The following is a 14,317-nucleotide window of genomic DNA, read 5'->3' as shown; positions in this document are numbered from 1 at the left end:
TGGAAATTAGGTCACTAGGGTATCCTCCCAGCTAAATTCAATGCACAAATATACTCCGACAATGGCCAAATAATTCATAATAGCATCAAGAACCGTACCCAAGGCTTTTCAAGGCTCATGGGTCATTAGATTCCTTAAAGGGTATTCCTACTCCGGATCAAGGGCCGCAGAAACTCAATTGGGACAATCTAGAGCCTTGTTAGGGCCTCTAGTTGCACCAAAAGGCGAAGAGTCCTAGAATCAAGGTTCTCAAGCTAGCCAATACGGCAATCGAAATTGGTATTGTAACTAACCATGTTCTAAACAAGTGTCCTAGCCATAAATTAGAGAAGTGATTAGGTCCCCTAATTTGTTCTAGACATGCTCATCTACACATTCAAGAGTTAATCAAGCTCCTAATCATGCATCTAAGCCAAATATTATAGAATAGAACATATGGCAAATACGAAATTGAAAACCATTAAATCAAAACATATTTATTACATTAAATCCATGCTAGGGCTCAAACCCTAGTTTCCTAAATAAACTACTCACAACCCATCAACTAATCAACAACAATATGTATCAAATTAAAGAGAGAAAGGTGAAGAGAAGTGAGAAGTAACAAGAACAAATCATAAATTGCTATGGAGCAATTATGACAAATCTTGATTTATGGCTTATCACTTTTACCCAAACTCAAATCTTGATGCTCCTTGATAAATTGATGAAGATTTGTTGGTGAGAATATGAGAAAAGAAAAAAGAAATGGAAGAGGAAGAGATTGGGAGAGAGCAGCCCAAAGGGCTGCCTCTTTTACTTGGTGCGGCGCTGTAGCTCTAGGGTTCTCCTCTCCATGAGAATGTATATATATATGAGTAGTCTCGGTCTGTTTGTGAGAGAGCAAGAAAAGTCAAGAGTTGGTGGTTAATTAGATGAAGACCACGTGTGCTGATAACTTTGGTAAGACTAGGAGATGAATGCCACGTGTCAAGAAACTAATGGCCTGAACATAAACATAGGCAACCAGCCCATAATTCCTCACGTGCTGCATGCTTATGCATTTGTTAATTAACCAATCAAACTTAATTAAGCATAATTGCTTAATTAAGCCATCTCCAATTTTGTCCTTTTGTCGAAAGTCTTGAATTGCTCTAATTTCGTCCAATTTTCTCTCATTTCCGCAACTCCGCTTATTTTCTACAAAATAAATAAAAATAGATTAACTACATAATAATTGACATGAGGATTAGCTTAATTCTAGTATTTTAGATATAATTACATGCATATAAATGCGTGTAATCAGAAGCTCAGGCCCAAGTTGCAAGGCTAGCACAGAAGCTCGGCACGTGTTGCCATGGCAATGGTTATGAATCTTCTTCAACTAGGCTCATCCAGTTGGATGCGATGTCTAGGTAAGGTTCAGATGAGGCTGTGTACTTAAGTGAGGCTTGCTCCACCTAAACCTCATCCTTCCTTACCTGGTCGTATTCAATTGGAGTTACCAAAAGGGTCGACTAATAACATTTCATTTCTTGGCAGACTAGTTTGAGCCCAGTAGGCCCACTCTCCCTTCACAGGACCTAACAGCCCAGCAAGCCTCACACACTTTTTGACTAGTGCAGACTAAGCCCCGTAGGCTTCACCATCAAGCCCACTCTTTCTTTGGTCCAGCAGAACCAAATAAAAAGAAAAATGATTTGATTCTCCTGAGATTTGAACCCAATCAACGTGCATGTCATTATGACTTTTGTAAATAGATTCACCATATTTAATATGCGTAATTAATTGCCAGAAGCGTTTATTCACATATACGTAATTAATTGCCAGAAGCGTTTATTCACATAACTGTGTGATAATTAATATGTTATATTACTAGCATGTAATTAATATCTCAATTGATTTGTGATTTCCATTTATCCAATTTGTGTGATATTATTTCAATTTGCTTTATTCAATATTATTGTGTTAAAATTTTCGCACTAGAGTATATGTGTAGAAAATGCAAGTACCTAATGAACTAGAAGTTCTAAATGAACCAGTAGTTCATACATATATCGAACTTGTAGTTTCGATAATGCCATTTAAGAAACTTGAAGTTTCCTTCATAAATTCAACACACATGATAAAACCAATAGATTTAACATGTCTAATCCGATTTTTTATACCATGTTATAGAACCTGAAGTTCTTATTAGTTGCTTATGGACGATATTACCCAAAGCACTAAAATTATTTGTTCATTTCCTATAAGAAATGTCAAATCTCAACAAGCTTGACTTTGGTGCGTTGGAGGTTTCTGGAAGAAACTATCTAAAGTCGCGCGCCACCAGAATCAACATGATCTTTGCTATCAATGTGGAGGAATTGACGACTGGTCTCGAAGCAAAAGTTGTAAATGAGTATCACGCCAGTTGCGGAACTCGAGAGACTAACTTTATCGAAGGATCAATCCCTATGGAAACCACACTAGAGATTATGGACTTCCAGGCAACTACTAGACATACCGAGGATTAGAAACTCGAAGACATGGGTATAATTGGCCCCATGTGCCACATCTAATGAATGATGTTTCAGTCTTCGGATTTTGGTGATTTATGTTTTTAATTATTTTGGATTATGGAAATGGGGTTCTGTTCAAATATATTTAATTCAATAAACTTATTTATACATGTGATCCATTGAATTAAATAAATGAATAGGCATATTCTGTGGGGAAGTTTGTTGTCTGGCTAACAGTGTTATTACGCACACCGTACTCCCAGATCGGATATATTTTCAAACTTATTGTCTATTCATACATCTGTGACAACCATATCAGGCCAATCCAACCTGATAGAGGGCTATGGCATAACTCACTGTATGTTGTCTAATGGTACTGAACTTATCAATAATGAGGCCTTATATTCTCCACGTTCCAGAAGAACGTTATTAAATGTTAAGGATATTCAAACCAACGGTTACCACGTTGAAACCACTGAGAAAAATGAGTGGAATATCTTTGCATAACCTCAAAGTGTGTGGCCAGAAGCGTACATTGGAAAAATAAAAATTTGTTAGCTAGAAGCTAACTAATTCGAGCAACTACTTGCTATGGCATGACCGTTTGGGACACCCCAGTCAAAGTATGATGCACCGTATCCTCAACTCATCGTAATTGCATCTGCTTCTGAATAAGGGTTAATGACACACTATGCCAAGCTTACTAGTTAGGAATATTTAATACTAGACCATCATATGCAAAGACTAGTACATACACCACCATTTTTCTGCACAGAATGCAAGGGAAATTTGTGGACATATCCAACTACCATTCGGACCAGTTAAATATTAATGGTTGTGGTTGATGTATCGACAAAGTGATCACATGTTACACTATTGTCCACAAGAAAACGCTACTTTTGCTAAACTCTCACCCAGATCACGAAATTGAGGGTTCACCACTCGGATTATCCCATAAAGTCCATAAGACTTGATAATGCCAAAGAGTTTACATCGAAGTATTTCGATAATTATTGCATATATCTTGGAATTGATGTTGAACATATAGATCCATATGTTCACACCAAGATGGTCTCGCAGATAGAATCTTGGTAACGAGCACTAAGCTTTTAGTTTTTGTGTGGGGCTATGCAATCTTGCATGCAACCATGTTGGTCCCGTTGAGGCCCACTGCTACCCAACCTTACCCAGCGTTATAGCTGGTGACTGGGTATGAACCTGACATTTTGCACTTACGCGCATTTGGGTATACAGTCCTCGTGCCAACTGTGCCACCACAACGTACAAAATTGGTTCCTTAACAAAGGATGGGCATGTATATCGATTATGAATCTCATCCATTATGTGCTCTTTAGAGCCCATGTCTTTACCGCTAGATTTGCGGATTGACACTTTGATGAGACAGTCTTCCTGACTTTAGGGGGAGATAAGAGTGTCACCGTTCCTGATGAACGATGTGAATTAACATGGAATGTCCCCACAATGTCTCATCTTGATCCCCAAACCGCATGAAAAATAGTAAAGTGTGGACAATTCTAGATCTATAGAGTATAGAATACAATATGTCAAACACTTTCTCTGATCTAGCTAAATTGACGAGATCATATATGCCTGCTGCAAATGTGCCCGCAAGGATAGACGTCCCTGTAGGATGTGTCATCCCATATGGATGAGGTACGACCATGGCGGCTAACCAGTCATATGTCCCTGCCCAGAAGTGAGGTAGACCATTAGGTTCGAAGGATTCTTATCCCCGGAAGAGGGTAAACTTGGCACAAACGAATCCTCTTGACATCGCAATCTCAAACTGATTCATCTCATGAGATAAATCCGGATTATGGGTCTGTCCTAGAAGAGACGATGTTGGGGGACGCTCCAACATTTGAACCCACTCCCGAGAATAGAGAAATCTCGGTAAATTTAGTGAGATTTGGAATCAGAATGAGATTATCATCGATGATATGTTTGTATTTGCGGTGGCGGCCACCGAAACTATAAAACGATGATCTCGAACCTTACTTTGTTGATCAATATCAATGAAGAGACGACTGGCAAAAATGAAATAAGCAATCCAGGTCAAATTAGATTCCTTGACAAAGAGAAAGGTGTTTGGACATGTTGTTCCCACACCTTCCCATGTTAAACCTGTAGAATTTAAATGGGTATTTGTAAGGAAGCATAATGAGAAAAATGAGATTGTGATACACAAAGCTCGTCTAGTGGCGCAAATATTTTCTCAAAGCCCTGTGGTTAATTACGAGGAGACGTATTCTCCCGTAATGGACGTCATAACGTTCCGCTACCTTTTCAGTTTGGTAGTTTCCTAAAAACTGAATATGCAGCTTATGAATGTGGTCACAACTTATCTCTATGGGGGATCATAGTACGGAGATATACATAAAAGTTCCTGAAGGACTTAATATACCCGATGCAAATAGTTCTAGACCATGAAACACGCTCTCCATTGGTTTTGAGGCGTTTACTTTATAGATTGAAACAATCTAGACGGATGTGGTATAACCGTCTAAGTGAATATTTTATCGGGATGGGATATGTGAATAATAAACTATGTCCATGCGTGTTTATTAAGGAAACAAGTTTTTAGTTTGGAATTGTGGTGGTCTGTGTCATTAACATGAATTTGATTGATACTCCTGAAGAGATCAAAGAAGCCGCAAAGCACCTGAAGTTGGAAATTGAGATGAAAGGCCTTGGGGGAACAAATTATTGTCTCGACAGGTGCCCAAGCACAGTGTAGATGAAATTTTGGTCCATCAAATTACATCCAGAAGATGTTAAAACGCTTTAATGAGGATAAAAGCAAGCACACCCATGGTCGTCCAGAGTCTAGAGAGAACCGTATCTTCCTGCAAATGATAACGAAGAGATATTGGTGCCAGAAGTCCCATATCTAAGTGCAATAGGCGCATTATTGTACTTGGCTCAATGCCCTAGAGCGAATATCTCATTCGATGTGAACTTGTTAGCTAGATATAGCTCTGCGCCAACACGCCGCCACTGGAATGGCATAAAAGACATTTTTTGCTACCTTAGAGGTACGATGGACATAGGCTCATTCTATTCCTATGCATCAAGGAATAGATCAAATCCCTTTGATCCTTAGAATGATGCTCGCCTTGTTGGATATGTTGATATAGACTATCTATCTGACCCGCACAAGGCGCGTTCCCAAACTGGTTATGTCTTTACCATTGGGAATACTGAAATTTGTTGGAGGTCTATGAAATAGGCCATTGTTGCTACCTTTTTGAATCATGCTGAGATTCTAGTCCTTCACGAAGCAGTACGTGAATGTATATGGTTGAGAGCCATCATAAAAGCATGTTCGAAGCACATGTGGACTGCATTCCACTATTGATGAACCAACCATTATCTACGAGGATAATGTTGCTTACATTGAGGATATAAAGATGAGTTTCATCAAAAGAGACAACACCAAACAGATTGCACTGAAGTACGTTCTCCTTCAATCAGCAACAACAGGAGCATCAGAAGATTGAAGTTAAGCAGATTTGATCTGAAGATAATCGTGCAGACCTCTTCACCAAGTCACTACCAAAGTCTACATTCCAGAAGCATGCCCAAGGCATTGGTCTACGTAAACTATCTGAATTACCTAACATGTAATTTTCATGGGGAGTCGAAATCATGGGGAGTATCCTAAAACATACCCACTTAACCATAATGTACTTTTTGGTCCTTCGTCTAGGGTTATTTTGTCCCACTGGGTTTTGTTACCTGGCAAGGTTTTCATTAGGCACATCTTTGGCATGGTCACCCCACATAGTGCATCCTGAAGATGCTTTGATTCGACATATATATGCATTTGCTCATCTTTTCCCTTCGACCACGGGTTTCTCCTATTGGGTTTACCGGGCAAGGTTTTGGTGTAGCAACTCTAATGCATCTCTCTCGTAGACATACTACCTACTTATGATCCTGATAAGAAGACTTCACCTATCTCTAAAGCTGTGATACTACTACTCCACACTCAAGCGCGCTGTGCTCTTTTTCTCATTCGACCAAGGTTTTTTTTTTTTCCCACAAGGTTTTTATTACTTGGCAAGGTTTTTGACGAAACAAGTTAGAAGCGCACAGCCTACGCAACACTATTGACATGGAATATCCAAGGGGGAGTGTTGTAAATAATTATGGATAAATCATACAAATAGATGTTGAGTAATAGGTGCCTATCCCTATAGATTGGTGATTGATAGAATTGTATGAAGGAGTAAATGACGTTACTATTAAACGTTACCTTTTTGTATACACCATGTACTCCTATATAAACCTCCTTATAGTGAGATGAATATAGACACTCCATTCTCTGCGTCTAACTCTTTCTCTCTCAAATTCGTTTACTATCGTTTTACAACAACGTACAAATTATTGATTGGTTTTTTTTATGGGTAGGAGGAAGAAGAGAGAAAATTCATGGGTTATGATATTTCACTGGGTTTCTTTCACCATTTTTTACTGAATATTCTTTCGTGCTATAAGGGATTGATTCAAATCCTCCAACCCAATTTTCTACTGATATAATAAGTGATATCCTGTTTTCAAGGTTATTGGGTAATGTGAATTGTAGTGCTTTTCATTTTCTTATAGTTTGGTGTAGGCCTCATCATTTGACCCTAGGGCCCTAAGCCCGCCCGGCCCGACTCTTTCATTAGGGCAGGCCGGCCCGACCCTTTCTTAAATAGAGTAGGGTATGGGCCATGCAAATGAAGCCCGACCCTACCCTACAGCCCGACCCTAATGAGCCCGTAAGAGCCAAGCCCGGCCTGGCCCAACCCTATAATTAATATTTTATTTTTACAATTTTCTTTTACATAGAAAAGGAAATATTAAATCTGGGTTATTAGAAAATGGCTATGTTCTGTCCTAAATCCAATTAATGTATGAGGCCCATTTAGCCTAGCCCGACTCCAAGTCAGTCCAAAGTGAAAAATCCTAGTCGTGTAAGACCCTAGGTCATCGAAGTCTCGACCTAAACTTCTAGGCCGCGTTTGTTACACAGGACTGTCATTGCCCACCTTAATTTCTATAAGAGTCCAGGACTCCTCTAACCTGGCTTATGCTATTCTAGTACTTGACTCACTTTTGGTGATGACAAGACTATCATTGATACTTCCTCTTCAATGCTGCAAACTTCTTCGAGAGTTTAATCATTTCCAGATGAGCCTTCCTGTGAAGTTCCTCAAAATCTTGGTGAACTTCCACTCCGGAAGCGAAGAAAGACTCTCCGACTCCATCGAAACCCTTCCCCAAGATCGCAATCATCTCAGATTTGGTCTGAATATGAGCTTCATCTTCGTCTTCGTCTTCGTCTTGGTCTGAATATGCAAGTAGAAATACAATTAGTCAAGATAGTTGATAATTAGCATGGTAGCAGAGAGAAGAGTGAAGAGTTGGAGTGACTGACAGTATCAGGATGCTGGTCTGCTTTGTGCTTAGTGATGCTCTCAGAAACCCAGCTGCCATCGGGCTTGACGGAGATGAATCCTGACAAGTTCTTGACGGCTATCACCACTGCCTCCCTTAATTGTTATAGTAGATAATAGATATTAGTGAATTGGCCCAAATTGAAAAAGAAAAGAAGAATTTGGATTACCCTTTGAGAACCAAATCGATTTGCTTAGGGGAAGCGGTATCAGCGTCGGGGATCCGGAGGCCAACGGAGACCTTGTCGCCATCATAGAGCTTAGCGAGCCTGTTAGCGATGGCGAAGAGAGCAGTAGAATCAGAGGTCTCGACACCCAAGACGTCGTCGCCATCGGAGAAGATCAACTTGTACAGTCTGTAAATCACCAACCCACAGATGATTTCGAACCCTAGAAAATTAGGGGTTGGACTGGCAGATGGAGACTGCGATTTGCCCAGTGGCTGATCCAAAATGAAATTGGGGGAGAGAGAGAGAGAGAGAGAGAGAGAGAGAGAGAGAGAGAGAGAGAGAGAGAGAGAGAGAGAGAGAGAGAGAGAGAGAGAATGATGAATAGTGGAGTAGAAGGAGGCTTGCACAATCCCATTGTTTTTGGTGGGTTTGTGGTAGAAGGTGTTGAGGCTGCTGTTGGGACTGTGGAGTCTCATTAAAAATAGTCCTCCTTGATGCCAAACATGGGATAGCTGGGATTAGACTAGATAAGGGCAGACGACGAAGCCCACGCTCTGTTCTTCTCTATTCTACTTCCCCATTCTCCTCTAAAACCCTAATCCACCAAATCTGAAACGCCTTCCTCCGAAACAACCCTAACCCAAGCAGCCAAACTCAGCGCTAATCGAAAAGTTTACTCACCAAAACAGTGAAGAACATCAGGATGCTCTAGGAAGCTCGATGCTACATGTTAAAGAAGAAGATGGAGATGAAACAAACATGGGGTCGATTCATATATACTGATGGATCCAATGACATATTTCGGCGACTCCATCAATCCTCCAATGGAACTTTACTGTCTGTCTCTGTCTCTTTGTGCTTCTTCAACCCTTGGGTGAAACAAATGAATCTACAACTGTAAATTTTTGAATTACAGTGCGTATCAGAGGTAGGAAAAATTACCAGTCAAATTGTATATAATTATACAGCTTACATTATTGGCTCTTTGGCATTAATTTGATCCATTTACAAAGCTATTGCTAATAACTTGTATTTTAGTTTCGTTGGATTCCATTTTTGAACAAACGTTTTCTGGTTGGGTTGAGAGAGAGACGGAAGAAGAAGACTCCCAGATTGGTTAATATGTTTGCTGTGTCTGTTTGGTTATATTTAGTTAATATGTTTCTGCAACATTGTAATCCAGACTATTGTAATTGAGATGTTGGAATAGTCATCTTCTGTTTTTGAGAGAATTGTTAATCATCCAACCTTAGAGCAGATGAACTGAGGCAATTGGTGTTATTCAGATTTAGATTAGCTTCAGATTCAGATTAATTTCAAACTGAAAGGGTTGTAAGTGATTTTCTAGATGAAATGTAGTGGTTTGTAATTTGTGCAAGGCAGCAATGCATAAACATTCAGTCATTCCTTGTTCAATTTTTATTTTTTTTTATTTTTTTTAAGTGTTATTCACTTTGAGAGTAAATTAAACAGAGAAAGGCCCGACCCAGCTCGGCCCTAAGTTTTGTTGACTTGGTCAAAGCCCAGCCCGACCCTAGCCCGGCCCATGATGACTCCTAGTTTGGTGCATGCTTTTGTATCCAAAAGAGTATGTCTAGTGTAAAGTATTTGATCTTTGTTTTTTTATTTTGCTTTCAAGGTTTCTTTTTACTGTAAAGAAGGGGAACACTTCTGTTTTTTTTTTTTTTTTGAATCAAACCCAAAAGGGGTATTAATATATTCATCACAAGCCAAAATAGGCCCATCTATAGATAGATAAGAATATAGTGGTAGTACCTACAGTGGTACATATGTAATAGACCAACTCATTAGACATTCAAATACATAGACATAGCGGGACTCCTCCTTTAGTATTACTCCAGAGACGCTAGAGGTACATAGAGTGCACTCAAATGCTTAACTTCATAAAGGAAATTATTGTAATTAGACAAAACTAAAAGCATAGAGAAAAAAAACTAAATAGAAGCCCAAAATCTTCCGAGGAAACCCTGCCCTAGGCCAAGTAGCAGCCCAGCCCAAATCGTTTCACCACATCCTTATGCACAATCGTCTACATACCATGATCGCTGTCGCCGAGATACCTCGACCACCGCTGCCACAAAACAAGAGGGGAACACCGTCACCATCTCGACATCATCACTAGAGCAACCAAACGGTTGTGTGCGTGAAAGATCCGATCCAGAAATCCATCCCATCGAACCATTAGCAACTACTTGATACTGACATTGACCTGTTGTCGTCACCGCCCTCCTTGATCCGATACCTACAAGCATAACTGCAACAGAGATGAACAAGCCAAGAACAAGGGCGTCGGCAACATCTGTTAGCCGTCGTGCAGACCTCTCCATGCAACCCAGAGTAAGCCTTAGAAACAACCACCTGTCTTGCAGTGGCACCACAACAACGCTCAATTAGAGCCGACATAGGTGTTGGACCAATGCTGGACGAGCGCCGGGGATAGTGTCGGAGAAGACGATTTGGGTTTGGGGACAAAACCTTTTCTCTTAGGGTTTGGGGAGCGGCTATAGGGTATTAGGGAACACTTAATTGGGGGAACACTGAATATAAACAGTTGGTAGTTTGTATAATGTTGTTTTAGATGTGCATACATGCTGCCAGAATACCAAATTCTAAATTAAAAGTTGTTTTTTGGCCTCCAATAAATTTTTATTGTCCCCCAATAAAAAGTTTTGAACTTATGTAATTTCATCAATTTCTTCCTTAATCAAAATTTTGTTTGTTTAATTTTAGAAAGATTAGTCCTTCTTCCTACTACCGAATTTTATAAGCTTTATTGCCCTTTAATAAAATGTTTTGAATTAATGTAATCTCCTTATTTTCTTCCTCGATTAAAGTTTTATTTGTCTGATTTTAGGAAGATTAATTCATATTCCCTCCAATAAATTTTTATTACCCCAATAAACTTTTATTGCCCCCCACAAATAAGTGTGTGGAAAAAAAAAAGAATAAAGTGTGTGGTGTAAGGGGGAAAACTTCCCTAGAATTAGTGTAAAGGGACATTTCCTTTTTCTTTCTTTTTTGTTAAACCCCACCCCCACCATTTCTTTTTCTTTCTTGTAAAAACAATGTATTGGTTGATTAATTTTCTAATGTTTAGGTACTTGTATTATTGCTGCATGAAAATTATTATATGGTCTCAGATCATGATACACGTGATGACCTGAGTTGATGTTATTGGTTCATATGACATGTATGTATTCATGTTTGTTCTCTTAATTTTTTTCTTTTTTTCACCCCTACAAAGTTGCTGCTAAATTTGAGTGATATTATTGGTCCAAATCACTACATGACAATATCACATGATAGTCTGAGATTATAGAGTAATTACTCTATTGTTGCATGAGCTATTTTAACAAAAAGTTTGAAGGACGTATCAAAAGCAATAATATAAGTAACATGACATTATAAAATTTTAGTTACCAATTTTTTTTTTGTCAATAGTTCAGATATCTTATAAAAATTTTACTTTTAATAAATATAAATTACATTTTTTTATTGGAAAATATAAAATAAATTTAACCTCAAGTCTCCGACTGATTTTTTTATGGGTGCGGCTATTGCCACCCTACTATTTTCACCCTACTTGCTCATTACACCCTACATTTTAATTTCAATTATTAAATTTACTTATCTAACCAGTTTTCAATAATATCTTCATATGACATATCCAATTTAAAAAAAAAAAGATTTTTTTAACGAAAATCTATCATTTAATTCATACCACTAAACTGATCTTCAATTTTTTAATTTTCTTTTTTTGAGAGGATTTTTAAAATTATTAACATACCTACAAAATTGTTGTCAAAAACCCTAGCCGCAAGAGAGTCTCCCTAAAAATTTTCTCACTTGTCCGGCGACGCGTCCTATGGACGTTGTTGCCGGACGGGTAGGCTTAATATTGCCGGTTATCGGCAAGTAGTGGCCCTGGGCCTTTGGTTGATAGGTTTTGGGGTTCAAACAATGAGGGTTTGCAAGGTTTTTGACCGACGGAGGCTTGGTAGGAGGATAGGATTGGCAGCGACTGGTCAGAGTTGGACGGCGGAGCCATACGGGGACGTGGTAGAGGGGGTGGCTGGATTGATCTGGTTTGGCGGGTCTGTGGGTGGTTGGCGGAGTGGAGCTGCTTTGATCTCTGGTGGTTATGCTGGGCGGGCTCCGATCGGATGGGATCTGTCTTCCAATCTGGTTTGGTCCGGTGGTTGGCAGGGATGGGAAACTCCAGTTCAGGGGTGATGGCTGGTTCGATCCTGATCTGGCTTGAAGGGAGGATGGTTTGCTGATGGTGGCGGTCAGTCTCCGGTGGTGCTGGTGCTGGCACGATGCAGTTTGACGGTAGTCGGGGTCAGAAGGCAGTGGCGGTCTGGGCCTGGTGGTAATTGGGCCTGGGGTATTTCTCTAGGTCCATTTGGTGTTGTTTTTGTTTTACAGCTTTTTGTTTTGTTTTGCTTGGTTGTTGGTGTATTGTTGGTAATAAGGCACTACTAAGGGTGTGGCAGAGACAATCTTCTCTTTCGCCGTCCAAAGGGTAGTTCCTGTTCTGGAGTTGGGTCAGCAGCGGTGGCGAAAATGTCTGGCTATAGCATAGACAATCATCATTGGCCTTCTAGTGGGTCTTTCCTGCCTGGGTTCGGGTCGGAGGCGATGGCGATTTGGAGCAGTTATGGATGGATGGTGTTGACAACAGGGTGGTGATGGTGTTGGGTTTTCTTTAGTCCCGGGTTTGAATGTCCGGCAATCTTTTTGGTCGAGTTTAGGTCACAACGAGTGTTGGCTTGGTCGATCAAAAGCTGGTCAGGAGGACTCTGGTTGGTGAGTTAGTGTCGACACAAGTGAGTTGTCTAGTCTTAGAGTTCTTACTGGATAGACGATAGGTGAGATGTCAAGGATTCACTGCTCCTGCGCTTATTGTCTTTGTCATACAGTTGTAGTGCAAGTTTAGAGTCAGTCATTATAGAGTTCCTGTGTGAAGTCTAGTGGCCATTTCTGAGTAAGAGATGTCGCCTAAAACTCGTTGTAAGCAGTTCATTATTAATGAAGTTCTTATTTGATAAAAAAAAATAAAATAAATTCATACCACTAAAAAAACTAAACTCTATTAAAGTTTCCTAATAAAATCATAATCTGATTTACTTTCATTTTTTGAATTTTTTTTTTTTAGTTTCGATGTTTGTTTATTTCAATCCATGTCAAAAGATTAATAAGTTAGCACAATGAGCGATGAAGAAGAGATTGATTTTTTTTTTTTGTGTCTTAAATTTTTACTTTTGGTGTTCACAAAGGGTATTGCAGATATTTTGATGAAGTTAACACTAATGATTTTATGAATTGAATAATAAATCAACGATGAGGAGGCAACAAAAAAATGAAAAAATAAAAAATAATAATAAATTTAAATTTGGGTAAATAAGATGAAGACTAATATTATCCAATGAGAAATTAGGTAGTCTTTGTATTTAATTAATTTGTTATGTATTTATTTTTATTATATATTTGGATTTTAGAAAATTAATGTACTTATTAGTCATTTTACACTTGGGTAATATAGTTTTCCAATAATTAAAATGTTTGTAGGGTGAACTAAGAAAATGATAGGGTGGCAATAGCCGCATCCTTTTTTTATTCGTCGAAAAAAAAAAACTGACTTTTTTTGTTCATCGAAAAATAAAAAAGACTGATTTTTTTATTATTTTAAATCGCGACACATTCACACGCGTAGAAAAGTAAGGAAAAAACAGGGGTTCCTCAATTTCAATGCACTATTTGGCATTTTCTGGGGAACCAACCAACCTTCTCTATCTGGGCTGTTTCTCAGCTCCTCTGCATCATCGAAAAAACCTCTCTTGAGAGATAGAGAAGAGAAAAAAAGTGAGAGAGAGATTAGTTTTGGGAAAGTCAGAATCTGAGCCTGGACTGTTTACTTGAACACATAACAAGAGTCTTATATTGGATCAATCACTTTCCATCGATTCACAAATCTTCATTTCATCCCCCTGTTCCTGTTTTATAGTCCGCCATATATGGATCCTGGGAACCAAAAGAAGAAGAGAAAAGATATGGGTCCCCCATCAAAAACAAGAAGCTTAATCAGCAAGTATCCGCCCCTAAAAAGAAGAAGGTTGCTCAATACGGATTCTGTTTCTACTCAAGGGGCCTCTTCTTCCTCTTCTCCTTCTTCCTCCCA

The 14,317-nt window shown here is 39.1% G+C and overlaps 1 pseudogene; it reads left to right on the top strand.

The window, feature by feature from the left end:
- Positions 1-14,317, top strand: part of LOC133737273 (probable CoA ligase CCL6) — a 256,961-nt pseudogene that overhangs the window by 169,812 nt on the left and 72,832 nt on the right.

The sequence above is a fragment of the Rosa rugosa genome, chromosome 3 (assembly GCF_958449725.1).
Source record: "Rosa rugosa chromosome 3, drRosRugo1.1, whole genome shotgun sequence".
Taxonomy (NCBI): Eukaryota; Viridiplantae; Streptophyta; class Magnoliopsida; order Rosales; family Rosaceae; genus Rosa; species Rosa rugosa.
This window is presented reverse-complemented; position numbering and strand designations above follow the sequence as displayed.